Here is a 22,830-nt window from a genome sequence, read left to right on the forward strand (position 1 = left end):
TCCCTCCCTCTCTCTCCCCCTCCCTCCCTCTCTCCCTCCCTCTCTCTCTCTCCCCCTCCCTCCTCTCTCTCCCCCTCCCTCCCTCCCTCTCTTTCCCCTCCCTCACTCTAATCTCCTCCCTCCCTCCCTCTCTCTCTCCCCCTCCCTCCCTCTCTCTCCCCCTCCCTCCCTCCCTCTCTCTCTCTCCCCCTCCCTCCCTCTCTCTCCCCCTCCCTCTCTCTCCCCCTCCCTCCCTCTATCTCTCCCTCTCCCTCTCTCTCTCTCCCCCTTCCTCCCTCTCTCTCTCTCTTCCCCCCCTCCCTCCCTCTTTCTCTCTCTCTCTCCCTCCCTCTCTCTCTCTCCCCCTCCCTCCTCTCTCTCCCCCTCCCTCCCTCCCTCTCTCTCCCCCTCCCTCCCTCTCTCCCTCCCTCCCTCTCTCTCCCCCTCCCTCCCTCCCTCTCTCTCTCTCCCCCTCCCTCCCTCCCTCTCTCCCCCTCCCTCCCTCTCTCTCTCTCCCCTCCTTCTCTCCCTCTCTCTCCCCCTCCCTCTCCCTCCCTCTCTCTCCCCCTCCCTCCCTCTCTCTCCCCCTCTCTCCCTCTCTCGCCCCCTCCCTCCTCCCTCTCTCTCCCCTCCCTCTCTCACCCCCTCCCTCCCTCCCTCTCTCTCCCCCTCCCTCCCTCTCTCTCCCCCTCCCTCTCTCTCCCCCTCCCTCTCTCTCTCTCCCCCTCCCTCTCTCTCTCCCCCCCCCTCCCTCTCTCTCCCTCCCCCTCCCTCCCTCTCTCTCCCTCCCCCCCTCCCTCTCTCTCTCCCTCCCCCTCCCTCCCTCTCTCTCCCTCCCCCTCCCTCCCTCTCTCTCTCTCTCCCCCTCTCTCTCTCCCTCCCTCCCTCTCTCCCCCTCCCTCCCTGTCTCTCTCTCTCTCTCTCTCCCCCTCTCTCTCTCTCTCTCTCCCCCCCTCTCTCTCTCTCTCTCTCCCCCCCTCTCTCCCTCCCTCCCTCCCCCGACCCGAACCGAACCTCCCCGACCCGACCCAACCCAACGCCACCTACCTGTAAATCTGGTGCTGGGGACGGGCCCTGCCCGAAGTCTCGGGCCGGCCCGTTCAGCCTTCGGTCCCGAAAGGCCTGCCTGAAGTACTTTCACACAGGTAGGAAGATGGTTTATTTAATCTTTTCTTTGCTTATAAATGTTTATTCAGGTTGGATTTATTTGTATAATATTTGTATAAGTATAAATAAAGGTTTATTATAGAATTTAATGACTTCCCTTCCCCCCCCTCCCCCACCTCGTTCTGGACGCCTAATTTGTAACCTGTGCCTGATTTTTTAATGTGTAGAACAGGTTTTTTCAATTCTACAAAAATCTTCACTTGCTCCATTCTACTTTAGTTTGGAGTACGTTTTCACTGTGGAAACTTTCAAATCAGGCGTCAGTGGCTGGACACGCCCCCTTTTGAAGAAAAAAATCTGTTCCAAAGTAGAACTGTTCTACCTGACTAGAACTGCAGAAAATAAAATGTGGAGAATTGCGATTTCTAAGATAGTCCGTTCTCCACCAGTTGCTCCTAAAAATCAGGCGCAAATCATGTGGAAACTTGGGCCCATAATCTTATACGTTTCGATAAGATCACCTCTCATTCTTCTGAATTCCAATGAGTAGAGGCTCAACCTACTCAACCTTTCCTTATAAGTCAACCCCCTCATCCCCGGAATCAACTTCATGAACCTTCTCTGAACTGCCTCCAAAGCAAGTATATCCTTTCGTAAATATGGAAACCAAAACTACACACAGTATTCCAGGTGTGGCCTCACCAATACCTTGTATAGCTGTAGCAAGACTTCCCTGCTTTTATACTCCATCCCCTTTGCAATAAAGGCCAAGATACCATTGGCCTTCCTGATCACTTGCTGTACCTACATACTATCCTTTTGTGTTTCATGCACAATTACTCCCAGGTCCCACTGTACTGCGGCACTTTGCAATCTTTCTCCATTTAAATAATAACTTGCTCTTTGATTTTTTTCTGCCAAAGTGCATGACCTCACACTTTCCAACATTATACTCCATCTGCCAAATTTTTGCCCACTCACTTAGCCTGTCTATGTCCTTTTGCAGATTTTTTGTGTCCTCCTCACACATTGCTTTTCCTCCCATCTTTGTATTGTCAGCAACCTTGGCTATGATGCAGTCAGTCTCTTCTTCCAAATCGTTAATATAGATTGTAAATAGTTGAGGTCCCAGCACCGATCCCTGCGGCACCCCACTAATTACTGGTTGCCAACCAGAGAATGAACCATTTATCCTGACTCTCTGTTCTCTGTTAGCTAGCCAATCCTCTATCCATGCTAATATATTACCCCCAACCCCATGAACTTTTATCTTGTGCAGTAACCTTTTATGTGGCACCTTGTCAAATGCCTTCTGGAAGTCCAAATACACCACATCCACTGGTTCCCCTTTATCTACCCTGTTCATTACACCCTCAAAGAAATCCAGCAAATATGTCAAACATGACTTCCCCTTCATAAATCCATGCTGACTCTGCCTGATCGAATTTTGCTTTTCCAAATGTCCTGCTATTGCTTCTTTAATAATGCACGCCAACATTTTCCCAACCACAGATGTTAGGCTAACTGGGTGGTCAGCAGTTTAATGGAAATAGGGTCAAGAGAGCAGGAAGTGGGTCTCATGGACAAGGTGAGTTTGGAGAAATCAAGAGAGGAGATCAAAGAGAAACTGGAGAACAATGTGAGTTTAGGGCTAGGGCAGGCGGGAGCATCAGATGAAGTTTGGCCAGGTGGCCTCGGTGAAGAAGGGAACTCACAGAGGCAGCTGATCGGATGTTTTCAATCTTTGAGACAAAGATGTCCATGAGCTCCTACTTGTTGTTGGAGGTGAGTGTGGTGGAAGCAGAGGAGAGGGGTTTGAAGAGATGGTTAGCAGTAGAGAATAGTAGATGGGGGTTATTTTGACAATCCAAAATGATCTTGGAATAGTGAGCAATTTTTGTAGACAAGAGTAGGAGCCGATAATATTTTATTTGTTCGAGCCAGATCTGGCGGTGAATGGTTAAACCAGTTGTCCGCCACATCCGTTCAAGTCTGCGCCCTTTTGACTTAAGGGAGTGAAGATGAGGGCTGTACCAGGGGGGGGAACGGCCAGTGTGGGAGGGAGTAATCCTTTAATGGAAGGGGAGGGGCATTGTAGCATGTCAGCGCTCAGCGCTGCATTGCCGCCCCGGGACCCGCCCCCAAAGGAAGCGGAGCGCCGGAGACAATGAGCCGCGTCCTTTGAGGGACGGTAGGCCCAATTCCTCATCAGGGGCGGGACTTCCGGGCTGGGCATGAAAACTCCTGGCCCCGGACAGTTACCGCCCCGGATCGGGATACGGGGCAATTTCGTCCTCAGATAATTAAAAAAATCTCCAACAACAATTTACTGCCTGTAGGGATGAGACTCACCATTTAAATTGTCCTTTTTTGGGCTGGCAAGGTTGAGTGGCATTGCAGGAACATGAATCTCATTAAAAAGGTCCTTACACTGTTAAGTAGCAACCCTAAGTTTCTGGGGCGAGTTTAATGGGCAATTAACGCACAAATACCGCAATTTCTTGAAACTCACAGGGCAAGCTGTTATTTTCGTGAAGCTAACAGAGGAGCAACGCAAATCATCCAGCAACTTGTGCCGATTCACGGGGCTCTCTCCTTCGCCACAAGTTGCTGGATGATTTACACATTAGTAACTGCGAGCGCCATTAAACACACCGCTATTTTGGCACAAAAATCTGGGGCCATTGTTTCTTCATATTAGTTCTGAATTTACCCCCTTCAAGCGCAGTCCGTGCCCTTTGGTTCCACTGTTCTGGACAAGGGGAAGCAGCTGGTCATTCTCTACATTATCTAGTTCCTTTAGAATCCTACAAACAGCAATCATATCATCCCTCAATCTCTCGTCCAGTGAGAACATGCCCAATTTACCGAATCACCCCTCGTAATCCAATCTCTCCATCCCCTCAATCATTCCGATTGCTCTCTTCCATATCCTTGCAGTTTACCTTCATTCATAATTTCTGTTTTGTTCACCTTTGTTGGCCTTCATCAGCTCAGTAACCCAATGGTAAGAAATTCGGGTCTGCCTTAGATACGTTCAAGTGATCAGTGGTCTAGCAATGAATCAATTTAAAAATTCTCATCCTTATAGAATCATAAAATAGTACGGCACAGAAGGAGGCCATACGGCCCATTGAGTCCGTGCCGGCTCTTTCTATGAGTAATCCAGTTAGTCCCACTCCCCCACTCTTTCCCAATATCCCTGCAATGCTTTTTTCCTTCAAGTATCCTCATTTTCAAATCTCTCCATGTTCTTGTCCTTCCCTATCTCTGTAACCTCATCCAATCCTACAACCCTCCGAGCTCCTCCAATTCTGGACTCTTGTGTCTCCCGATTTTAATCACTCCATCAATGGCGGCCGTGTCTTCCGCTGCCTGGGCCCAAAGCTCTGAATTCCCACCCTAAACCTCTCCAGCTCTCTCTTTCCTCCTTTAAGACGCTATTTAAAACCGCCCTCTTTGATCAAACTTTTGGTCACCTGCACTAATTTCTCCTTATGTGGCTCGGTGTCAAATCTAGTTTGATAATCGCTCCTGTGTTGCATCTTGGGACGTTTTACTGCATTAAAGGTGCTATATAAATGCAAGTTGTTGTTGTTGTTGTTGACAGTTATTCCAGTCAACAATCTGAGACCATGGTCAGAGCCTACAGACATGTTTGGTGATGCAACGATGGGTGTGAGTTCTCTCTGGCATGCCTTTGGTTCTACTTCAGGTAAGCAATTGCTGCATTTTAAAACTTCTCCCCTCATTCATTTAAAATTGTGTTGCCAATGAGTATGGGTATCTACCACACGTAGCTAGATGGCCGATTACTTCTTGAGCTGCAGCGAACATGTCCCCACTTACATGCTCTTTCTTTACCATCTCCTGCTGCGTCAAGCTAAATGTCTCCATTGTAACTCTCCAAAACACGTTCTCATGCCAAAAAATGAACAGAAAAATTACACAAATTTTAAAAAATTAAATCAGCAGTTAAATAAAAAGAGCTACAGTGGGAATTAAAAAAAAAACAATAAAAAATGTCGCTGCCCTTTTAAGGAATCCTTTACACACAGACCTGCTTTTTACAACAACAACTTGTATTTATATAGCGCCTTTAATGTAGTGAAACGTCCCAAGGCGTTTCACAGGAGTGTTAAGAGATTTTAAAAATTGACACCGAGCCGCATAAGGAGAAATGGTGGCCAAAAGCTTGGTCAAAGGTAGGTTTTAAGGAGCGTCTTAAAGGGGGGAATGGGTAGAGAGGTTTAGGGAGGGAATTCCAGAGCTTAGGGCCTAGGCAACAGAAGGCACGGCCACCAATGGTTAACTTCTGGATTTCTGAATGTGATCCGTCTTTCCTGGGTTCTCTCTCTCCCCTCCCATTCACCCCGCCTGTGTTTCTGTCTCTGTCTTCCCCCCCACCCCATTTCTCTCTCCCTGCCCACAAGGCTCTCTCTCTCTCTCCCCCCCCCCCACCCCCGCCCCCCCCAAAGGCTCTCTCTCTCTCATCCCCCGCCCCACCGCTGGAGCTCGGGGCCTGGTCAGAGGCTCCAGGCTCGGGGCCTTGCCGGAGGCTCGGGGCTCCCCACGGGTGGCTCGTGGCTCAGTCGGACAAGGTGGTGTTCGGGACCCCACTTCCGCTTCCTGTTTCAGGCATCGAGGGGGGAGGGGGGAGCGGTTGGGGGCGCGGCGGGAGGATGCATGGGCAGAAAATTGTTAGTAGAAACTGCGCTGGGGGAGGGGGGGGGCGGAGTCGGGAAGGACGTGTGCGTATAAGTGGTTAGTACAAATAGTCACACTGTTTATTAAAAGGTTCCCCCTGCCCCCACAGGCCTCTGTCGGAGCGCACACGGCCCGGCAGTTTAGTTCGCGAGTTTCTCGTATTTGCGCCATGAAAAGTGTACAATGCCTCCCTTCGCGCTGCGCCCCCTGATGCAGAGTCCACATGCCGTACCTTCCTTACCAAGGCGCAGACTATTCCCAGCCGGTAACTTTCCCGCCCCGCCTCCATTTTCGCCCCAAAAATGGAAAAGCCTAAAATCCAGCCCTCTGAATATATTCACGGCTGAGATCGATAGATTTTTGGAGTCTAGGGGAATCAAGGGTTTATGGAGAGCGGGCGGGAAAGTAGAGTTGAGGTCGAAGATCAGCCATGATCCTATTGAATGGCGGAGGAGGCTCGAGGGGCCGTAGGACCTACTCCTGCTCTTATGTTCAAGAAGGCGGCTCTCCATAACCTTCTCAAGGGGCAATAAATGCCGGCCTTGCCAGCGACGCCCACATCCCATGAATGAATGTTTTTTTAAACCTGGTGGCACAATGAAATATCTTCATAATGATAACTTGCAACATTCTTACCTTGCCCGGACTAATTCATGCCTTTTATCTCTCACAGGGCCTTCACGCATGCAGCAGGAGTCAGTGGATGAGGTGGGCAACTGTTATGTATGTTAACTGGGTTTTACCTGCCCCCGGAGGGTGCGACTGTCGGTCACTGACAGACATGTGCAAGCCATGTATGTAATGTTGGCAGCCATGTTGAATCCTCACTTTGAGAGTAAACAAAGTGGAGTAAGGTCATGCCTGAACTAGCTCACCGTACTTAGCCTCGTGGAGTTATTCGATACTTAATAATTGGCGACGAGTTAAAAATACGAACTTTCACGCAACCATGTCTGTTGGAATTTTGGAGAGATTCATGGAAGGGAAAGACTGGGAGGATTTCACTGACCGCCTCGACCAGTACCTCGTAGCCAATGGATTGGAAGGAACCGATAATGCAATTAGCGCAGGGCAGTTCTTCTCACCGTTTGTGGGTCAAAAATTTATGGCCTTATCAAAAATCTACTCTCACCGACTCGACCAACGGGTAAGACTTACGATGAATTGTGTCCGCTGTAAGGGGTTCTCGGGGAGTGTTGTTGTGCCTTGGGTGTCTCTCTCTGTGGACTTCTGCCCTCACAGCTTATGCCTGGCCTGTGAGGTACCCTGAGTGCTGCAAGAGCACCCCTGGAGAGACTGTGTCCACAGCTTATGAAGGGGGTTTTGAGACTTGTGCGTCCCCACAGCTTATGCCTAGCCTGTGAGGCACCTGTGAGTGTCAAACACTCCTAACCCCTTCTTCCCTAGCCTGTGACACACAGTTGAGCGTTTTCGAGGTGCTCCTAGCTTCCCTTACACTGTTCTGACATAAGACTCACGATCAGGAGATGTAATAAAACAGAACTGAGACAAGGTGATTCCAAGAGGAACTTAGGCTTCCAATTTATTTGATAAGGTGTGTCTCAACAAACAGCAATACACCAACCAAACAAGCCCTCTAAATCCCACTAAACGGACACAACAAAAATTTTTACACAAGTTTAGCAGTACAATGCCCAATCTCCTATCTTTCCTGACCTAACTGAATGGGAGGTTCCGGGGACCAGAGGTAGTACTCACTACTGTGCCTTTTGCAGTCTGGTGGTTTGTTTCTTCTATCTTCGGTGTCTTCGGACACTGGTTTTCCTTCAGTGTCGAGAGGCTTGCTGGTTGTTGGATCACGAGAGCAGAACACACACACACACACACTGGGTCAGAAACTACTTTTTATAGCCAGATATCCAGTCCGCCTCTCGTGCTGAAATCGATCCTTCCCATTGGTGGGCTTTGTGATTTTGAAAAATGCAGCTGTTTTAGATTATTTTGCGGGTTTTTTTCCACTGATGTTAACCGACTCAAGGTTTGAGTAGGGGTTGATTGGGTTGGCCTCCTGTAGCCATTGTGTAGGCCCTTGGTTTGTTTTGGGTTCCCTAGTTTTCTGAAGGTCTGCATAATTTCCCTCCATAGTGTAAATATGGGGAAGACAATAGCCCGATAATGGCGATGAGTCAGTCCCACAGTTTTCGAGCAAGTACTCTCCCATTGGCCCCATGCTTCGGGCTGACTCTGTCCAACCATTGGCCCTCCAGTGTCCTCCCCCGTCCAATCACTGCTCTGCCAAGGTCAAACCGTCTCGGTTTCAATTCACAGCACAGACCGATCCCACAGCTCTTTTCCTTCTGGGTAAAATGAGGGGGTTTTCGTCCTCCCCGACAATGCTGGTTCAGAACCACTTTAAATCGAAGGAAAGCATCATCACGGCAAGGTATAATTTCTATACGCACAATCGCACTGAGGGCCAGGACGTGTGGAATTTGTCACCGACCTGAGTCGTCTCGCTGGGCCGTGCAACTTCGGAGCTGCGTTGGAGGAAATGCTGCGGGACTTTTTCATGCTTGGCATTGGCCACGAGGTCATCCTTCGAAAGCTGCTGGCTGCTGAATCTCTAGACCTGAGCAGGGCCATCACGATGGCCCAGGCATGCATGCCCATGGACAAAAATTCGAAACAGATATCTTCCCAGTATTGAAACTCACCGGCAAGTACTGTGCATAAAATAATATTGTCGGCAGGCAGAGCTGCACATGGCAGGGCCTACTTGTCTGCGTTCGTACGACCTGTAACTGCTCAAAGTCCGCTATCAGGTGTGAATCAAATCTCGCCTTGTTGGCGTTGCGGGGGCTATCATTGGGCCCATCAATATCGAGTCAAGCAATACGTGTGCAAAGGCTGTGCAACAATGGGACACCTTCAGCGAATGTGTCCGCAACTGAGCAAGCGTGCTGCGACACAACCACACGGCTGAGGATGATCGATCCAGCAGCACAGGCAACTCAACCCGAGGTACAGGACGAAGAAGTGCATGGGGTACATTCTTTTACCAAAAATCCTCCAATAATGCTGGAAGTTAAATTAAATGAGGTTCCCGTATCCATGGAATTGGACACGGGTGCGAGTCAGTCAATAATGAGCCAGAGGGCTTTCGAAAAGCTGTGGGAGACTAAGGAAAAAAGACCCAAACTGAGCCCAATCAATGCGAAGCTGCGTACCTACACCAAATAGCTCATACCAGTCATTGGCAGCGCGGCAGTAAAGATATCGTACGATGGAGCTGTGCATGATTTATCGTTGTGGATCGTTCCAGGCAATGGCCAATGCTGTTCGGCAGGAGTTGGCTTGAGAAAATTAAATGGAACTGGAACGATATTAAAGCCTTATCATCAGTGGATGACGCTTAGTGTGCTCAAGTGCTGAGCAAGTTTCCCTTGTTATCGAACCAGGCATCAGCAACTTCACGGGAGCCAAGGTGCAGATCCACCTAGGCCCAGATGCAAGACCCGTCCATCACAAGGTTCGGGCGGTTCCGTACATGATGAGGGAGAAGGTCAAGATCAAACTGGACAGACTTCAATGGGAAGGAATCATATCACCAGTCGAGTTCAACGAATGGGGCAGTCTAATTGTCCCGGTGTTGAAAAGTGATGGCACGGTCAGGATCTGTGGCAACTACAAGGTAACGATCAACCGAGTCTCGATACAGGATCAGTACCCGTTACCCAAAGCTGACGACCTGTTTGCAACACTAGCGGGGGGGGGGAAGTCGTTCACCAAATTGGACCTGACCTCCGCTTACATGACACAAGAGCTGGCCGAATCTTCGAAAAAACTGACGTGCATCAACATGCACAAAGGACTGTTTATATACCACAGATGCCCTTTCGGAATTCGCTCGGCGGCAGCCATATTTCAGAGAAACATGGCCAGTTTGCTAAAGTCCATCCTGAGAACCGTCGTGTTCCAAGACGACATCCTGATCATCGATTGCAACGCCATCAAACACCTGCACAACCTGGAAGAGGTTCTACGTTATCTGGACAGAGTGGGACTCAGGTCTGGACAGAGTGGGACTCAGGCTAAAATGCTCCAAGTGCGTTTTCATGACATCAGAAGTCGAATTCCTGGGGAGAAAGATTGCAACAGACTGCATCAGGCCTATGGACTCGAAGACAGAGGCCATCAAGAATGCACCCAGACCCCAGAGTGTGACGGAGCTGCGTTCGTTCCTGGATCTTCTCAACTATTTCAGTAACTTTCTACCTAGTTTGAGCACATTGCTAGAGCCCTTGCACATGTTGCTGAGAAAGGGTAACGACTGGGTTTGGAGCAAATCTCAAGACAGAGCCTTTGAGAAGGCCAGGAACCTGCTATGTTCCAATAAATTACTGATACACTATAACCCATGTAAGTGGTTCGTGCTGGCCTGCGATGCCTCATCATATGGGGCCGGTTGTGTGCTCCAGCAAGCCAATGTATCAGGCAAACTCCAACCAGTTGCATACACATCCAGAAGTCTGTCTAAGGCTGAAAGAGCCTGTAGTATGGTAGAGAAAGAGGCTTTAGCGTGCTTATATGGGGTTAGGAAAATGCACCAATATCTTTTTGGGCTTCGGTTTGAGCTTGAAACAGACCACAAGCCGCTCATTTCATTGTTTTCTGAGAGCAAAGGTATAAACATCAATGCCTCATCCTGCATTTAAAGATGGGCACTGACATTATCCGCTTATGATTATGTCAACTGCCACAGACCAGGCACTGAAAACTGTGCTGATGCGCTTAGCCGGCTACCATTGCCCATAACCGGGGTAGAAATACCGCAGCCCGCAGACTTGCTGCTGGTCATGGATGCCTTCGAGAGCGAGGGGTCACCCGTCACGGTTCGCCAAATTAGGACCTGGACCAGTCAGGATCCTGTACTGTCAAGCGTAAATGGAAATTGGTCTGCCATTCCCGGGAAATGAAGGATGAACTTAAGCCTTATAGCCGCCACAGTCTGATTGTCTGTTATGGGGTAATCGTGTTGTTATGCCAAAAAAAGGCAGGGAAATTTTGTGCTTGATTTACACAGTACCCACCCAGGCATTGTCATGATGAAGGCCATTGCCAGGTCTCACATTTGGTGGCCCGGCATTGACTCGGACTTGGAATCATGCATGCATCAGTGCAACACTTGCATGCAACTGAGTAACGCACCTGTGTTGGCTCCGCTGAGTCTGTGGTCATGGCCATCCAAATCGTGGTCAAGGAGCCACATAGACTTTCTCAGCAGTGGTAGTGGACGCTTACTCCAAATGGATTGAATGCGTAATCATGTCATCCAGCACATCCACAGCCACTATTGAAAGTCTCCGGGGCCATGTTCGCCACCCATGGCCTGCCGACGTCCTTGTCAGCGACAACAGACTGTGTTTCACCAGTTCGGAGTTCCACGAGTTTATGACCCATAATGGCATCAAGCATGGCAGGTCTGCTCCTTTCAAACCCATGTCTAATGGTCAAGCGCAGTGGGCAGTCCAAACCATTAAGCAGAGCCTAAAACACGTGACTCACGGCTCCTTACAGACCCACTTGTCCCGCATTCTGCTCAGTTACCGGATGTGACCCCACTCACTCACCAGGGTCCCTCCTGCCGAGCTGTTAATGAAGAGAGGCCTCAAAACCAGGCTCTCCCTTGCACAACCGGATCTCAATGATCATGTCGAAACCAGAAGGCAACGGCAGCAATGGTACCACGATCGCATGCTGTTCATGACCCTATTCTGAATTATGGACATGGTCCAAAGTGGGTTGCTGGCATGGTTTTGGCCAAAGAGGGGAACAGGGTGTTTGTAGTCAAACTGTTAAATGGCCAAACATGCAAGAAGCACATCGACCAAACCAAACTGCGATTCACAGACAATCCAGAACAAACTGAAGATGACATCATCATCGACCAACCAACACACATCCAACCATCAGTTGACCCTTGTGTCATTCACAAAGACGAATCTACCATCCCCGACAGTCCTGTCAGACCGACTGCTCCGCAATGCAGCAATGGTCCTACTAACTCACCCAAGCTTGGGTTCGAACTGAGAAGATCAACCAGGGAGCGGAAGGCCCTGGACCATCTCGACTTGTAAATACAACCTGTACCAAGGATTTTGGGGGGAATTATGTTATGTATGTTAACTGGGTTTTACCTACCACCAGAAGGCGCGACTGTCGGAGTCCTAATGGTCACTGGCAGACACGTGCAAGCCATGTATATAATGTTGGCAGCCATGTTGAATCCTCACTTTGAGAGTAAATAAACTGGAGTAAGGTCATGCCTGAACTAGCTCACCGTACTTAGCCTCGTGGAGTTATTCGATACTTAATAGCAACGAGTCTTCAGAAGGGGGGGTGGGGGGGGGGGAAGTGAGGAAGAGTGGCCGTTGCATTTTCTAGTGACATGGCTCACTGGTGCATCCTGAGTGAACCTTGCATTAATAAGGGCACCCTTGGCAGCAATGTGAACAACTATACTGCGGGGGGGGGGGGGGGGGGGGGAGGAGGGGTTGCCCTCATCACCCTCCTTCTCCCCCTCTGAAGCATCCAAGGGGGATCTGAGCTCTTCGCCTTGATACTCCTGCGGGTCCAAGCCTCACTGTTGTGCAATGCTATGCAGAGCGCTGAAAACCACAAGCGTTCTGGAGACCCTGGCTCGTGCGCACTGAAGGTTGAGAGCGGTGGTGACTTTGACAGTCACTGGTAATGCGTGGTGACCAGGTCCAGCAGGCAGCACGTCTTTATTCCAGAGACTGCAGATGTCTGTCACCGCCCGCCGTGGCCTCCTGAGACCCTGCTGTCCAGACATGTCAGGGACACTGAGCATCTGCCTGTAAACCCTGTTTCGTGGGTCGTGCCCCCTGTGAGCTGCTGCTCCCTGTTCCCCCTCCTCTCTCCCTCCCTGCCACTCCCCTCCTCCCTCCCTGCCACTCCCCTCCTCCCCCCATCCCCGCTGCTCCCCTCTCTCCTGTGCAGCCACAGGGCTGTGATCAGGGTCCTGCTTTGGGTGCAGTTGCTGATGTTGTTTATGTTTATGTTTATGTTTATGTTTAGGGACGTTTAAAGTCCCATTTGGGGCCAGGGTTAGCTTTGACCACTATCTCTGGTCAGTTGTGTAGTTTAAATTCATTTCAGTCACTGACTCAGACTGATCTGAGCTGCGGGCCCCATTGTTGGTCTTTCCCCCTCTCTCCAACTCTTTATAGAAAAGGTAAAGATGTTCAAAGTTTTCTGCTTCCCTCCTCTTCCTCTGGGTGAAAGTTGGTGGTGAAGCCCCTTCCTTCCTTCTCTTCCTGGGCTGTTCGGGCCCCATTGTTTTTTTTTTAAATTCGTAGCCAATCGTTCCAATTCTTTGTCAAATCACAAACGCCAGAGGTCACCTTGCACATATCAAGGATCACTCTGCGCCAATGCTCTTAGCCAAAAGGCCTAGAGCCACTGCACCGTTCCTGGAAGTACTGCAATACCAGGTTCGTGCCATGGAGGTGGATGGGTCAGGCCCCCCACACACCTCCGTGGAGGTGGATGGGTCAAGCCACCCCACCCACCTCGGGCCCCATTGTTGCTGGTCCTGTTGGTCCTCACCTGAGTCAAATCTAAGGCAGCATACGCTCCACCCACCCTGATCAGATCGATCAAACCTCCAGAGTTCAGAAAGTAACCTCTCAACGACAGCACTGTGAACAAACCCTTTCCCACTCGCAGGGAAGGAAGCAGCTGCAAATACACAGTATGTATTGGCATATTTCCCTGAGATTGATTCACCCCCTCAATTGCCGCTGCGCTCTCAGCTCACTGACGAGTTTCCGGAAACCCGGGAAACCTCTGGGCCTGACGTTGAACAGAAAAGTGTCGCTCTAATTGAGCCATTAACATGTTAATTAGCAATCTGCCTCGCCCAAAGGGGTTACGCACCCGCAGCCTAACGCACTCAGGTTGGAGCCGGCTTCCTGTCGTGCTGTCAATGTTGTCGGTTTAATCCCCCCAACCCACCCCAGCAGATTGAAATTCAGCCCACGGCTCCGATATAAAAGGGGAGAATGCCGGGGAGTGTGGTAGCAAGGCCGGGGGCATGGGGGACCGAGAGCCGACCAAACTGACAGCTCGGCTGGTGGGTGGGTGGGAGTAACAGTTTGCGGCAGGAGGGCGCAGAGGGTCACCCGTGGGAATGGTTCCAGGCTGTTAGTGCGGGACAGGCCGCGACTGGGGGGGAGGGAGTGATGAGGGGAGTTGGTGATCGGGGTAGGGGTGATCGGGGTAGGGGGGATCGGGGGGAGGGAGAGCGTAATGGGGGAAGAGGGGATTGGGGGGAGTGTTCGGGGGAGGGGGGATTTGCAGTGATCGGGGGAGGGAGAGAGTGATGGGGGGAGTGTTCGGGGTAGGGGGGGAGAGCGTAATGGGGGAAGAGGGGATTGGGGGGAGTGATCGGGGGGGAAGGGGGATCGGGGGGAGGGAGAGAGTGATGGGGGATGTTCGGGGGGAGGGGGGAGTGATCAGGGGGAGGGAGAGCGTAATGGGGGAAGAGGGGATTGGGGGGAGGGGGGAGAGTGATGGGGGGAGAGGGGAGTGGGGGATTGGGGGGAGTGTTCGGGGGGAGGGGATGAACCGATGTAAGGGAGGCCCAAGGCTTCCAGGCGAGGCCTGGAGGAACCACGTCCTGCCCAACGCTCCGTGTAGTTTTTTCCGTTGGTTACGTTGAAAAGTCCGTGAGCAGCCTGCGCGGGATCCCCCGTCTTTGTGGGAACTTTGTCCCTGGCCTACAAGGAAACCTGAAAATGAAATGTAACACTTACTGTCTGGGTCCTCTTACTGGCCCAGGATGCAGCTCCGGATTCGTGCTTGGTGGAGGAGCCGACACTGCCCCCCGCCCGGGACCCCCATCCCCAGATCTGCATGCTTCCTTCCCGTGGGCGTTCTGCTCAAATAGAACGGGTTAATATACCGGGACACGGCACAGGAAGGGAGCAGGGTCGTGTTATTTTAACTGCCCCCCCCCTCACTCCGCCCAGTTCCCGTCAGGTGGGAAGGGAGAGCGGTTGATACCCAAGATCCAATGTGCCCCAGCTTAACCGTGTCACAGTATCCCTTCAGTGTCTAGGTGTCACAGTGGCCCTGGTCTCAGCGCTCACAATGTGCCAGACATCACAGTGCCCGGCTGCGCGCATGTCACAATGCCTCAGGTTGTGTGTCCACCCACCAGGAGAGTGGCCTCTCTACTGGCGCACAGCCCCTTCTTATTCCTTGTCACATACACCTTTTATTAGCCTGCTGAAAGACGGATTTGATTCGCAGGGTTAAGAGGTTCTGGGACCCACCCCCTCCACCACCACTGCACCATGGATTCTGCCGACAGGTCTGCATCTTTCTGGTTGGCTATTTCGGGTGCGTTTTCTTGGCTGTCGTGACCTTCTACGTTTTTCCTAAGGTACGGAAAAAGCGGGTACCGTAATATCACCGCGCTAATCCATGCGTGTGAGCAAGCGGAAATGGTGCAGCAGATCGTATTGAAAGGCGTCACAAAAAAATAGCTTGGATGTTAAGATTTCGAGTATTACGCGTTCGTAAATGACTTCGCAACCCCGAGGCTTGAAATAACATTTGCCAAAATGTGCTGGAAATCCCTTGAATTAAAAGCAGAAAATTCTGGAAATGCAAAGCAGGGGACATTCAGCATCGGTAAAGAGAAAAGTCAGGACACGACATGTGCCCTTTAAATGTTCATAGAATGATGTGGCACAGAAAGAGGCCATTCGGCCCATCGTGCCTGTGCCTGACACTTTGAAAGAGCGAACCAATTAGTCCTACTCCCCCCTGCCCTGCAGATTTTTCCTTTTGAAGTATTGTATATATCCAGCTCCCTTTTGAAAGTTACTATTGAATCTGCTCCCACCGCCCTTTCAGGCAGCCCGTCCCAGATCACAACAACTCGCTGCGTAAAACAATTCTCCTTATCTCCCCCTGTCTGGTTCTTTTGCCAATGACCTGAAATCTGTCCCCTCTGGTTACCGAACCTCCCACCACTGGAAACTGTTTCTCCTTATTTACTCGATCAAAACCCCTCGTAAGTTTGAACACCTCGATTAAATCTCTCCATAACCAAGGCTCTGCCTAATTTTGGGGGGTGTGCGAGGTCCCTTTAACAGGCCACGCGGCCCCATTCAAAGTTTCCGGCACGGGCAAAAGTTGACAGTCAGAAAGCTGGTCCTGTACTGCGCTGGACCGGCAGAGGGCTTAGAGGGAACGCGGCCCGTTATCTTCTCTGTTTGGTTCTGATAAAGGGAACACACCTGTTGTGTCGATAAACTCTTCTCTCGACAGATGCTGACTGACCTGCCATGTATTCCTAGCATATATATATATATATATTTTGTTCTACCGAAAATTCCTTGACTGCTTTAAAGGGTATAAGTTCATCTCGAGCGGTTGACGTGAATGGAAAAGTAAATCAGGCCGATTGTAGAATCGGGCCCTTGATTCGTTACCGGCAGTTTTGCGCTGCCGCCTACGGCAAATTTCAACAACAACAATTTATATTTATATAGCGCCTGTAACGCAATAAAACACCCCATATAAATAAAGCACCCCAAATTGCACCGGTAAGAAATAACTTGCATTTACACAGCACCTTGCACAACCTCAGGACGTCCCAAAGCGCTCGACAGCCAATGAAGTACATTTGGAGTGTAGTCACTGTTGTAATGTAGGAAACACGGCAGCCAATTTGCGCACAGCAAGCTCCCACAAACAGCAATGTGATAATGACCAGATAATCTGTTTTAGTGATGTTGATTGAGGGCTAAATATTGGCCAGGACACCGGGTGGGGGTGGGGGGGGGGAACTCCCCTGCTCTTCTTCGAAATAATGCCATGGGATCTTTTACGCCCACCCGAGAGAGCAGACGGCGCCTCGGTTTGATGTCTCATCTGAAAGACGGCACCTCCGACAGTGCGGCGCTCCCTCAGCGCTACATTGGGAGTGTCAGCCTAGATTTTGTGCTCAGGTCTCTGGAGTGGGACTTGGACTCACGACTTTCTGACTCAGAGGCGAGAGTGTTGCCCACCGAGCCATGACTGGCACCTTATGCATCCAGGCATTGATGACTTTGCAAGGCAGCAGTTGTGTGCTGCCCTGTGCGTGATGGGTGATGGTGTTTTCGTGAACTTGCATTGGCCTCAAATATAGAAACTTGGGAAGTACGAATTCCTCTGGTGTCTATCATAGCAATATCGCAAATGCATCAGTGAAGATTCCCATGAATTGGTGCTTCCAGCATTCGGGGATGTGGGTCTCGCACTAGTGTAAAACAAAAGGTATTTTTTGTTCATAGTGCTCACTTTGGATGAGAGGCTTGAGTTATGTGGAGAGACTGGAGAAGCTAGGATTGGTCTCCTTAGGGAAAAGAAGGGTAAGGGGGAGATTCAATAGAGGTGTTCAAAATCACAAATGGTTTTGATCGAGTAAATAAGGAGAAACACTTTGTGGCAGAAGAGTCATACACAGATTGAAGATAATTGGCAAAAGACTCAGAGGCGACATGAGGAAGATATTTTTATGCAGCGAGTTGCAATGTTTCCTTTAATTTTTTGGGTTGCACGGCCCCTTTAAGGGGTTGCAGGGCCCAATTGGAATACTGCGTATACACGGCTTTTCCCGATTTAAAAGCCGGTGAGCCGGCTGCGCGGGTGCTGCAGAGCGCTACACGGCCGCGCGGCTTAAAGAGAAAATTAGCAAGGTGTTATGTTCTGGAACGCACTGTCTGAAAGGGTGGTGGGAGTAGATTCAGTAGTAACTTTCAAAGGAGAATTGGATAAATACTTGAAGGGGGAAAATGTGGCAGGACTATGAGGAGAGAGCGGGGGAGTGGGACTAATTGGATCGCTCTTTCAAAGAGCCGGCACAGGCATGATGGGCCGAATGGCCTCCTTCTGTGCTATATCATTCTATGACTGCGTAAGTTTTCTTGCACAGTGTCAGGCATAGCCCAGTGGGTAAGACTCATGCCTCTGAGTCAGAAGGTTGTGGGTTTAAGTCCCACATCCAGAGATTTGAGCACAAAATCTGGGCTGAGGGAGTGCTGCACCGTCGGAGGGGCAATACTGAGAGAGCGCTGCACTGTCGGAGGGATAGTATTGAGGGAGCGCTGCACTGTCGGAGGGGCAGTACTGAGGGAGTGCTGTACTGTCGGAGGGACAGTATTGAGGGAGCGCTGCACTGTCGGAGGGGCAGTACTGAGGGAGTGCTGCACTGTCGGAGGGACAGTATTGAGGGAGCGCTGCACTGTCGGAGGGGCAGTACTGAGGGAGTGCTGTACTGTCGGAGGGGCAGTACTGAAGGAGCGCTGCACTGTCGGAGGGACAGTACTGAGGGAGCGCTGCACCGTCGGAGATGCCATCTTTTGGATGAGACATTAAACCAAGGTCCCATCTTCCTTCTCAGTTGGATGTAAAAGATCCCATGGCCACTATTTGGAAGAAGAGCAGGGGAGTTCTCCCTTGTATCCTGGGGCCAATACTAATTTCTCAACCGACATCATAAAAACAGATTATCTGATCATCACATTGCTGTTCGTGGGAGCTTGCTGTGCATAAATTGGCTGCCGTGTTTCCTACATTACAAAGTGACTACACTTCTAAAATACTTCATTGGCTGTAAAACACTTTGAGACACCCTGAAATAGTGAAAGGTGCTATAGAAATACAAGTCTTTCTTTCATACAATGTGCTGATAACTTTTCTGGAAATACCAAACAAATAATAGGACCATATTTCCAATCTCTCACTGCTAGTGGAGCGTCTTGCCTGCCAGAAACACATACTGAGAGATTGTGAGTGTATTGCCCTCGATTATACATAGAATTACATAGAATGTACAGCACAGAAATAGGCCATTTGGCCCAACTGGTCTATGTCAGTGTTTATGCTCCACACGAGCCTTCTCCCACCCTTCTTCACCTCACCCTATCAACATATCCTATTCCTTTCGCTTTCATGAGTTTATCCAGCTTCTCCTTTAAAGGCACCTCCAGTTTCAGCAACCACTCCTTGTGACAGCGAGTTCTGCATTCTCACCACTCTCTGGGTAAAGAAGTTTCTCCTGAATTCCGCATTGGATTTATTAGTGACTGTCTTATATTTATGGACCCTAGTTTCAGACTTGCCCCCACAAGTGGGAACACAAATGGATTTAACACAAGTTAATTTAACGGAAAAATCGAGGACAGCAGGCGTCAATTTCATGACGTGCACAGACGTTAGGGTCAGTTTTCCGAGTTCACATTAACATCTTCAAGAAATGCATCACATAAAAAATAGGAGCAGGATTCGGCCATTTGGCCCTTCGAGCCTGCTCCGCCATTCAATAAGCTCATGGCTGATTTTCTATCTCAACTCCACTTTCCCGCCCGATTTCCATATCCCTTGATTCCCTTTATATCCAAAAGTCTATCGACCTCTGTCTTGAATATACTCAAAGATTAAGCCTCCACAGCCCTCTGGGGTAGAGAATTCCAAAGATTCACTACTCTCTGAGTGAAGATTTTTCTCTTCATGTAAATCCTTAATGGTCGACCCCTTATTCTGAGACTGTGACCCATAGTTCTAGACTCGACAGCCAGAGGAAACATCCTGCATCTATCCTGTCTAGCCCGGTAAGAATTTTGTATGTTTCAATGAGATCACCTCTCATTCTTCTAAATTCTAGAGAATATAGGCCGAGTATACTCAATCTCTCCTCATAGGATAATCCCCCCATCCCAGGAATCAGTCTGGTGAACCTTTGTTGCACTCCCTCTATGGCAAGTATAGCCTTCCTTAGGTAAGGAGACCCAAACTGTACACAATATTCCAGGTGCGGTCTCACCAGGGCCCTATATAATTGCAATAAGATGTCTTTACTCTTATACTCAAATCCTCTTTAATAAAGGCCAATATACCATTTGCTTTCTTAATTGCTTGCTGTACCTGCATGTTAACTTTCAGTGATTGCAATGTGGCAACTCAGGCCGGCCGCCCCCCACCAACCCCCACTCCTCCCCCCCCACCCATGTGTTTCATAATATCGCGTATCAGTGTTTGTCCCTGAGAGGGTGGGGGTGGGTCCTGGTATTGGGCAGTAGAGCTAACTGAGCGACAATCAATCCATTTATGCTCGAAAGAGTGGGCGCAGACTCGCTGGGCCTAATGGCCTCCTCCTGTGCTTCTGTGATTCTGTGATTTTACACTCGGTCCAAGGGCTATTTCACCCCTTACTTAACTAATTCTAACTTCCACCAATGGTGTACAGCGGGTGATATTGAATCTGCCACCTGTTATATGACTTCAAAGGGGGAGGAAAATCGGGTGTGGTGTTTTTCGGGCGGTTTACACCCCCACCAAAGTTATAATTTCTCCCCAACCCCGTTGATTTTTCTCTCAATGTTTGAAAATAGAAACTGACCTCGATCTGCTCTTGTTTGCACAGATTTTCAAGAGAGTGCTGGATGCTGGTTGCTACTGCTACCGAAGGTATTTTCAGTGTAAGTACCTGGACATGGTACCCTGACATATAAGGCGGAAAATAGTCATAGAAGGGGAGCCAAGGGTGGTGCAAAGGAAAATTGGGGACGTGCAACAAACCAGAATTGGAGGAGCGCAGAGATCTCAGAGGGCTGGAGAAGGTTACAGAGATAGGGAGGGGGCGAGGGCCATGGAGGGATTTGAACATGAGGATGAGAATTTTAAAATCGCGGCGTTGCCAGACCGGGAGCCAATTTCGATCAGTGAGCACAGGGGGTGATGGGTAAGCGGGACTTAGCACCCGATAGGATACAGGCAGCAGAGTTTTGAATGAGCTGAGGGTGAAAGATTGTAGGCCAGCCAGGAGAATAGCCAGAATTATTCCAGTCTGGAGGCAACAAGAGCGTGGAAGTTAGTAGGTTTATTTACTGCTATGAGGTCTCCATCTTCCAAACATCGAGCTTTCACGTCTCAATCTTTCAGTGGTGATGCAGTCAGTTTTGGTCTCCTTACACAAGGAAGGATTACTTGCCTTCGAGGCGATGCAACGAAGGTTCACTAGATTGATTTCTGGGATTTCTTGACCTATCAGGAGAGATTGAGTAGAATAGGCCTATATTCTCTGGAGTTTAGAAAAAAGAGAGATGATCTCATTGAACTGTACACAATTCTTAGAGGGCTTAACAGGGTAGATGCTGAGCGACTGTTTCCACTGGCTGGAGAGTCGAGAACCAGGGGTCACAGTCTCAGGATAAGGGGTCGGCCATTTAAGACTGAGAAGAGGAGAAATTTCTTTCCTCAGAGGGCTGTGAATCTTTGGAATTCTCTACCCGGCAGGGGTGTGGATGCTGAGTCATTGAGTACATTCAAGACTGAGATCGATAGATTTTTGGACTCTAGGGGAATCAAGGGATATGGGGATCGGGCGGGAAAGTGGAGTTGAGGTCGAAGATCAACCATGATCTTATTAAATGGTAAAGCAGGCTCGAGGGGCCAAATGGCCTACTCCTGCTCCTATTTCTTATCTTCTTGTGTTAGGCAGGGCATGCTTATAACTTAGAATAGGGCAGAACTAGGCTGGATGATGGGCGGTACTTTTCCCAGAGAGTAGCGGACCTGCGGAACAGGCTGCCGATCTTGCGGTGAATGCTGATTCGTCGAATTCCTTTGAGCGAGAGCTGGACCTTTTTCGGGCTGGGGTGGCGATCTAGCTCGATACAACAGGAAAATACCCCGCAGGGTGAATCCCGGCCAATGTGATCTCCTGGACCAGATTCAAACAAGTAAGGGGGTCGGAGAGGATTTTCCAAGTTTTTTTTCTTTGCTAATGAGCCTGGGATTTTTAACTGGGATTTCACCTATTCCAGTAGATCACATGGCTCCTGGTGGGTAGAGAGTGCTCGTACTATGATCATTAGGGCATCACAACAATATGGGTCATGCTAGGTGGACCAGCAGGTTGTTTCCTGTCCGTCATAGAAACATAGAAACATAGAAAATAGGTGCAGGAGTAGGCCATTCAGCCCTTTGAGCCTGCACCACCATTCAAGAAGATCATGGCTGATCATTCCCTCAGTACCTCTTTCCTGCTTTCTCTCCATACCCCTTGATCCCTTTAGTCGTAAGGGCCATTTCTAACTCCCTCTTGAATATATCCAATGAACTGGCCGCAACAACTCTCTGCGGTAGGGAATTCCACAGGTCAACAACTCTCTGAGTGACGAAGTTTCTCCTCATCTCCGTCCTAAATAGCTTACCCCTTATCCTTAGACTATGTCCCCTGGTTCTGGACTTCCCCAACATCGGGAACATTCTACCCATATCTAACCTGTCCCGTCCCGTCAGAATCTTATATGTTTCTATGAGATCCCCTCTCATCCTTCTAAACTCCAATGTATAAAGGCCCAGTCGATCCAGTCTCTCCTCATATGTCAGCCCTGCCATCCCGGGAATCAGTCTGGTGAACCTTCGCTGCACTCCCTCAATAGCAAGAATGTCCTTCCTCAGATTAGGAGACCAAAACTGAACACAATATTCCAGGTGAGGCCTCACCAAGGCCCTGTACAAATGCAGTAAGACCTCCCTGCTCCTATATTCAAATCCCCTAGCTATGAAGGCCAACATACCATTTGCCTTCTTCACCGCCTGCTGTACATGTATGCCAACTTTCAATGACTGATGAACCGTGACAACCAGGTCTCGTTGCACCTCCCCTTTTCCTAATATGCCGCCATTCAGATAATATTCTGTCTTCGCGTTTTTGCCCCCAAAGTGGATAACCTCACATTTATCCACATTATACTGCCATGCATTTACCCACTCACCTAACCTGTCCAAGTCATCCTGCAGTCTCTTAGCGTCCCCCTCACAGCTCACACCGCCACCCAGTTTAGTGTCATCTGCAAACCTGGAGATTTTACACTCAATTCCTTCATCCAAATCATTGATGTACATTGTAAAGAGCTGGGGTCCCAGCACTTGAGCCCTGCGGCACTCCACTAGTCATGCCTGCCATTCTGAAAAGGACCCGTTTATCCC

This window comes from Pristiophorus japonicus, chromosome 6 (assembly GCF_044704955.1).
Source record: "Pristiophorus japonicus isolate sPriJap1 chromosome 6, sPriJap1.hap1, whole genome shotgun sequence".
Taxonomy (NCBI): Eukaryota; Metazoa; Chordata; class Chondrichthyes; family Pristiophoridae; genus Pristiophorus; species Pristiophorus japonicus.